We start from the raw sequence: 8,720 nt of genomic DNA on the forward strand, positions 1-8,720 counted from the left end.
ATTTCAGGGGCATCTAAGAAAATATCTTTTGGAAGATATTTTCATTCTGGGGCAGTTTCGCAGTTAACCCTTTTTGTAGGGCCATTGTGCAATTAACGAAAGTTATTGCAAAAAGTCTCGTCTGGGGCCTGGATCCTCGTACAGGATTCATTTTCACATTTTGTCGAGTCGTGGACTCTTAGAATTTCCTTCTGGTCATTTTTCTCCAGTTTCAAAGTTTTTGGACCCAATTGCCGCCGAACTTGTTCGGGGCATAACTTTCTGCTCTGGACTCATTTTTCGACGCTGTTTCTTCCGTTATTCATATTTTCTCATTTTCAATCTTTTTTATTCATGGAGTTTTACCGTTTGAGCGCGTCTGCTCAAAATCCACTTTTCCAGACCCGGCGGGGCCCTTTCGGGGCACTTTTTGTGATTTTCTATAAATAGGGGGTTTGAAAAATTAAAACAGAATTTTCCTCTTCTTCCCCACATGTTCTGGACCAGATCCCACAGCCTTCGATGGTTGCCATCTTCTCTCTCCTCTTTTGGTTCACTTTTCTTTGATGAAAAGTCTTCGGCCATAACGTTTAATGTTTGTCTTGACGCCATGCATCTTATGCCCTTATTAGAATCCATTGCCGACGATTTTTTGAGTTTGGTTTTGGAGTCAAGTTGAGATTTTCATGGGGCTTCTTGCGGATTCTTGTTCACGGTGTTGTCCTTGACAAAACCTCTCGGTATCTTCGAATTCAGAGCACTTTTATTTTGGTGGACCTTTGGGATTTTCATCTCAAATTGAGGCAGGAGATGTTCTAGGTTTAAATTCTTGTTATATAGCATGCTTGTGATGCTTATACTACTTGTTTGCATGATTAAATATAAAATCTAGAGATTTTATTATTTATTTTTCTTGTACGGGATCTAATTTTCTCGGTTGATCATGACTTGGTTTAAACATGTAGCATGATTTTATATTACCCCTTGATATGCTCATTGTCGTGTATTAAAATTGGAACATTTGAATAAGTATTAAAGATTTTATTTAATATTTATCTTAGGTTAAAGATTAATTCACATGGCCTTAACTAGCTTGAAATTAATATGTGTTAGTATATTATATTAAGCCTTAGCATGCTCTTCAACATAGTTGAATTTGACAGTAATTGGAGGTGTTTTGAAAATTAGTAATTATTAATTAATTTGATTAATTAATTTACCCCGAGTGCACTATTCACTCCATTTGAATTCCGACTGGATATTCTTGATCTATATGCCATATAGCTTCACATATATTTGATTTAGAATATTCGGTGAGGTTTTGAAACCTTTCATTTAATTAATTTCCTTGTTTAAGATTTAATCCTCATGGTGATATACAACTTGGAATTGAATTGTGACATGCTAGAAAATTAAGCTTTGGTGTGGTTGTTCACATAAATTAAATTGGGATTAATTGCATGAGAATTGTAACCTTTATTTTATATTTAACTTTAGTGAAAGTTTAATTTACATAGGTGTAACTTGTATGAAATAATCTTGTAATGTGATATTACATTAGTCCTTGGCATGTTCTCTAAGATATGTTAAATTGAGAGCATTTGGTTTAGTTTGAAAATCTAGAGATTTTAATTAAAAGAATTAATTAAAATTTATTTTGTGGTCTCATTAGCTTAATTACGATTTTAACTTGATATTTGTATTGGCCATGACTTGTTTACTAGTATATATTAATTGTAGACCATTTGAAGTTACTTTAGAACCTTGGTAATTAAATTAGCATGATTTAATTAGAATTCTACTTTGTTGTTCCAATAACCTAATTGAGTTTTAGAATGGATATAGGTGATGACCATGCCATGTTCTTTAATATGTATTAATTTGAGGTTATTTGGAATTGAATTAGAATATAGGGAATTTAATTATTTTTATTTAATTAAATTCTATCGAATTGAGCCATGGATTTAATTGTGTTTGAAAGTCGTTTCTATATCAAAATCTTGGACATGGACTTGTTGTATATTCATTTGGTTATGTTTTGAGCATTAGATAACATAGTTGCTATGTTTGTATTCATGAGAATATGTTTTTCTTATTGAATATGTTGTTGCCTTGTGTAATGATTTGCACACTTCGTGTTTAACAACTTTTATGCATAGCGTGTAACGAATCGCACACTGAAGATTCGACATTCATCATATCATATCAGTTGTGGATTTAGAGCATGTATTGTATAGGTTTCCAAATTTGGTTGTGCTTAGTAGATAGTTGATTATCTTGCATATTCCTGTTGATATATGCGTTGTTGCATAACTTGTTGATTTTGGAAACTTGGGAATGTCGTTGTTTGACTATGGCTAGGACGTGGTTCTAGTACGGGGGATAGTCCCTCTATATAGTCTAGTGCGCACATAGGGAGGTTACCTATGGGCTAGTAACCCTAAAGTAACTATGTTGTCGGTCTGATCCGGCGTGACGTCCGAGTATCCACTTTGTTTGACTTCGCATTTCATTTTCAAGTTGATAACTAGATGATGTTGTAACTTGTTGTTCCTTATTTGTCGTTCCATTTTAAGTTACATGATATTAACTTTGCGAAATTGTGCTTTATGCGTTGTATTGGAAGTCCCAATGTTGGTTAAATTACATCGATATTGAAAATTGTGTTTTGACGTTCTAACATAGCTTAGGATTGATCCTATTGATTCATTTAAAACTTAGACGTTAGGTGGCATGAACCACCATTATTATTTTGTGCTTTAGATTCTAAGTTAATGGCTTTGAGAACTTATACCTTATTGCATTATATAACATGCTCTTTTGTTGTTGAATTGCATAGATAATGTGATTCTTGTTAACTTGTATTCAAATATGCTTTTGTCATGTTATATGGATTACTCTAGACCTAGTTCAATTGTATTGAAAATGCAATTCATGTTAATCTATGCTCAAGCATTCTTCTTGTCGTGTTCTTAGATTATCCCAACCATGATTCGTTTCATACACGTATGTATATCATGATTCTTGTTGCTTAGACTCTAAGGTAGCTTAGGATGCTCCCCGAGTCTCATTTGGATATAGACGTTAGGTGGCATGAGCCCCTTTAACGTGTTTCACCTTAAGGTGATGAATTTGTAAAATGCTAGGTCGATGCATGCTCATCTCCTACGAATAGGTTTATGTTACTCACCCCTAGGACACTGGGGCATATTTCAGGTACGAAGACTTGGTTCGTGACACCTAGCATTCCTTGGATGTCGTGTAGCTTTCAAGTTTTCATTTCATGCAAATGTTAGCATGAAATGTCATTTTGTAGACTTATATGTCAAAATATGTATATTTGATTCCATGTATGTAATGTGTACTTAAGTACACTCCTTTCAATGTATTTGATATGTATGAGATGAGGCCAAAGGCCAATGACCATTATATTGTGTTCTATGTACTTTTTAACTTCATGAAATATTGTGAAAATCTTGAAAAATCGCAAGTCATTGCTTCACCATGGTTGCATCGGGTGTGGGAATTCCATTTTCATTCTTTCATAGGGTCTTATTAATCTTGTATGAAGTGTGGCCAAGGGCCAAATGGTCATTTGACTCCATTTTACATTTTTGGATTCCGAGTTTTCATTCCAAGTTCCATTTTTGCCGTTTTGCCCATTGGGGGGTCGGATTTTGTATCGGTGGTATGTTTAAATCATGACCCATTGTAGCAAGTCCAAATAGGTAAGTTACGTTTGCGTGCATTGTCGATTCTGGGCAAAACCTTATCGTTTGTGTTTTGAGCCTCTTGTGAATTCATTTCGCACTTTTTTTGCATATTCTGATCTAGGGGCATTATAGACTTTTCACGGTGGTTTTATTTCCTTCTTTCAACATGGTTGAATAGAAAACGTGATTTGGGGGGGGTGGGGTTTCTTTTTCGTATTTTTCCAGAAAATGTCGTCTTGGTGCCAGAAATTGATCGCAAAGTTCAGCTTTCAGTTTTCTATTTAGCAGCTTTTTCAACCCTCTGGACCAGATTTCTTGGGAGGGCATTTTGGGCATCTTACATTGCGTTTTTTTCGAATTCTCTCAAAAGTCACGTAAAAAACTCAATTTTGAGGGGGGTTTCTTCTTTGTGTTTTTGCAAAAAAATTCATCTAGGCCTCCAAATTCAGCCTCTGTTCTGGATTTTTCTGAAAAATAACCCCACAACAGCTTTATGGGCTGCTGCTGCAAGCCATGGTGTACTCAGCGCGCGCGCAGTGTGCATGGGCGCGCACATGCGCATGGGGCTGTCATGGCCCCTCGTCGGGCCGCCACGTCAATTCTTCTCTTGGACTTTTCTCCTTCGTCCGGACTCCGATTCAAGTGAATTTTTTTTTTAACTTGATTAATTTTTTATCATCTATCCAACGGTGTGCTCAGTTATGCTCGGATATTTCTGGATAATTACCAGTTTTCCCTTAAAGCTTTAAGTGTCTGTTTTTCGTCGTCATGCCGTTTCTCCTTCGTTCGGACTCCAAATCATGTGATTCTTAAGTCCATCTTGATTAGTTTTTCGTTATCCTTCTAGTAGTGTACTCGATGGCACCCAAATCTACGATTTTTAAAAATAACTATTTTACCCCTGGGGGCTTATTTGTCAAGTTTTCGATCTTTTGCTTCCGCATCAATTCTTGTTGAGTTCCACGACCTCTTGGAAGGTCACTTTGACTTCTTAGAGTCTTGTTTTCTGTTTTCGTTTCCGCATTCAGATCCGTTATCAGGTTAATCTTCGGTTCATCATAGGACACGCTGGCCTAAAAATCAGGGTCGTCACAGCATATTTCTCTAATTTTGTGATGTGTTTGGATTGTGAGCTTAAAAATGAATTAATGGCTTAGTTTGATATATTGTGTTATTCATTGTGTTGTCTAGACAATATATGCTTAATTGGTCATCCATGCTTATTGAAACAACCACACACACACCTTTGTTACAATACATGCTTTTCCCCTCATTAATCATTCATTAAGAGTATAGAAGAGCTATGCTTAGTGGTGATCTCTAAACCCCAAGATCTCTCTCTCTTTTATTTTACCTCTATTGCATTTAATTGTTTACTTTAATCTAAATTGCATCTTAGTGTAATTCAACCACCAACCAATCTTTTGATCACTCGACCTACTAACCCTAATCTCGATTCCACAACCTAATACGACCCACCAATCCCTTGGGATGATCCCTACTCACCCTTGCTATATTTTTAGTTAGCGGTAGTAGTGGCATCTATAAATATAAAACTTGGCCACACTAATTTGCACACAAATTTGGTGACACGGTACGGCACCCACCAAGTTTTTGGCACCGTTGCCGGGGATTGATTGACGGCAACGTCGTATTTGTGGAATCAATTAGGAATTAATACTCTTTTGATCGTGTCTTTACTTTATTCCTATTTTCATTTTGATTACTTATTGTGTTGGTTCTTATTTGACTAGGTGCATTGAGCTAGAAGGTGAGCAAAGGAGCATTTTAAGCAAGGAGCTAAGCAAAAACAAGAAGGAAAAAAGCTAAAATCTAAAAAATTTGCAAGGCTAAAATTGAAAATTGAATTGAAGTGCTAAAGGACCCTTTGTGAGATCTTTCTAACTCAATCTCTAGTTAGATCGTCGACCCGCGTGGAGGCTTGTATTTCAATTCTTAGATAAATTGTGAGCCCACGTGAAGGCAATTTACTTTTATTTACATATTGTTGATAGCATGGGAGTATGGGATCATTGTATGTGGAGGAAGTTGTTGATTGTTGAATTGTTGCGAAGGTGAAGTGATTGTTGGTTGTTTATTACTTATTTGTGTTTTGTTTGTGCATGCATGGTCATAGGTCATTAAATCCTACTCTTGTCCCTCCTAATTTGCATCTAGAATCGGTTATCCGTAATCCGAGGGGAAGAGGTAGTTTTCATCACTCTATTTTGCCAATGGAGGATTTCAATAACGACCATGTGGAGGACCTTGGTCACATAGACCAACAAGATATCTGATGAACGCTGAAAAGTGCATATTTAAACCCTTTAAGCTTAGGTATTCTAGAACCTTTATCTATCTTATTTTACCGCCTTGTATTGATTTCGTGTTATTTCCATTTTCAAGTACTTATCCTCAAAATAAGCTAACTCAGCCAAATAAGAGCATAATTGAAGCAATTCTGGGATTAATCAAAGAAAGGAGCAAAGTAGAGCAAAAGGAAGCAAAGGGTGGAATTTCAGCAACTTCGATCGATCTCAAGAAAAGTTCGATCGATCCAACTTTCATCGATCTCAGCACTTCAAGATAAATCTGAGCCATGTTTGTCCCTATTCAAAGATCTCAAAAGTTCGATCGATCCAACTTCCTTCTCTAATCTATCAAACATTCTTATCCTTATCCAAATGATTGATCATATCTAGTTGTACCACCTTACCAACCGCTTTTGTCCTTTTCCCAAAAATATCTTCAAAATATCTCAGATTTGTTTTTATCCAAAAAGGTACCACCATTGAGGATCGTTCCAACTTCAGTTCGATAGATCTCAACCATGTTCGATCGATCCAAGTCCAAGGTTCGATCGATCGAACTTCCTCCAGTGCGAAAAAGTTTAATTTCCAGCTCACAAAAGTTGTCCTTTATCCAATCATTGGGGAATATTTGTTGTACGACCCCAGCTCATTTTGGGTGTCAGTTGTCCTACCTATATAAGGATAAGAATTACTTTTTATAACATAGAGGATCATATTGTATCTCATATCATACCATACCTTAGAGAACTCTTAGTGAAGAAGCAAAGAAAATGAGGAGGCTAGAGACACCATTGGAGACTCTTCATCAACCAAGGAGCAGATTTCTTCCATGGAGCTTGCCTTTGAGGGTTGGAAGACATCATCCATGAGTGGCTAGACATCCTCTTGGGGCTAAAGTTACCCCTAAGTATGCTTTCTACTTCTTGATTTTTGTATTTTTGAGGGGATTTGTATTGTGATTCATGTCTTGACATTTATATATATATATATATATATATATATATATATATATATATATATCTTGTTTATTCAATGATTTATGGGGTTTAATGCTTCCAATTGATCATTTCATTCTATCCATATGCCTATATATGCTAGAATAGATGTCCATGTGTTTGTCTCTATTTCTTGTGTTATTGATGCATGTCTACATGTGTTGATGCTATAGATTTAGAGATTGTCAAGACCTAGTGCTTAATGTAATATTCTTATGGTTTATTTGATGGTTCATACTCATTTCTTGAAGGATTATGCCTCTCCCTTAGTTTAATTAGTTTAATTTCATGTCATTAGCTTAGTTGTAGTGTAGTTGTTAAATGAGAGAACAATCCATGCTTGTTGTTGATGTTCCATACTTATGAAAAGTAAGTAACATATATCTCTAACCTTGTGATATGTTTGGATTGTGAGATTAAGTAAAGGATTAATGGCTTAATTTGATATGTTGTGCTATCCACCATGTTGTTTAGACAATATATGCTTAATTTGTCATCCATGCTTAATGAAACAATAACACACACACACTCTACATTGCAATACATGTTCTTCCCCTCATTAATCATTCATTAAAGGTGTAAAAAAGTTATGCTTAGTGGTGATCTCTAAACCCCAAGATCTCTCTCTCTTTTATTCTCTCTATTGCATTATTGTTTACCTTAGTTCAATTTGCATCTAGTTTAATTCAACCAACCAACCACTATTTTGATCACTCGACCTACTAACCCTAATTTTGATTCCCCAACCTAGTACGACAACTCAATCCCTTGGGATAATCCCTTCTCACTCATACTACATAGTATAGGTGTTAAATGGTTTATAAATTTAAATTATGGTGCCCATTTGACACTAATTTCCAAACTCAAAGTTTTGTGCATTGTTTTGTGCATCGCCCGAGAAGACACCATAGTTTTTGGCGCCATTGCCGGGGATTGATTGATTGGCAACGTCGTATTTGTGGAATCAATTAGGAATTAGTACTCTTTTGATCGTGTCTTTACTTTGTTTTCAATTTTTATTACTTATTGTGTTTGTTCTTGATTGACAAGGAGCATTGAGTTAGGAAGCAAACAAAGGATATTCCAAGCAAAAGAGCTAAGCAAGCAAAGGAAAAATGCTAAAAATTTAAAATTTGCTAAGCTAAGCTATAAATTTGGAGTTGAAGTGCTAAAGGACCTTTGTGAACTTTTCTTTACTCATCCTTTAGTTAAATTGTCGCCCGTGTGGAGGCTTGTATTTCAATTCTTAGATAAATCGTGAGTCCACGTGGAGGCAATTTACTTTCCTTGCATATTGTCGTTAAAGCATGGGAGTATGGGAACATTGTATGTAGAGGAAGTTTGTTGATTGTTGATTGTTGATTTGTTGTGAAGGAGAAGTGCTTGCTTGTTTTATTGTGTTTTATGTGTCGCTAGAAGTCTTGGGTAATCATTGTCTTATCACTCGTCCTAGGCATTCACATGAAAAATCTAGAGGGTAATCTTCGCTACTTAGACTCACGTTTCATGTAAAATCCCCCTCTTAATCAACATGGCCCCGGAGTTTAAGCTCCAATTCCTCCAATGGTCCTTTGTGATCATTACAATCTTCATGCGTATCATGCACCTACTTGTATTGTGTTGCCTAATTTTGTAGCAAATCAATATGAAATTAAGCCTAAGACTATTCAAATGTGTCCACTCTTTTATGGCTTAGATGATGAGGAACCCTATAAACATCT

Source organism: Cornus florida, unplaced genomic scaffold (genome assembly GCF_030987335.1).
Source record: "Cornus florida cultivar Cherokee Brave unplaced genomic scaffold, ASM3098733v1 CherokeeBrave_3.0.0_Hap2_Chr11, whole genome shotgun sequence".
Taxonomy (NCBI): domain Eukaryota; kingdom Viridiplantae; phylum Streptophyta; class Magnoliopsida; order Cornales; family Cornaceae; genus Cornus; species Cornus florida.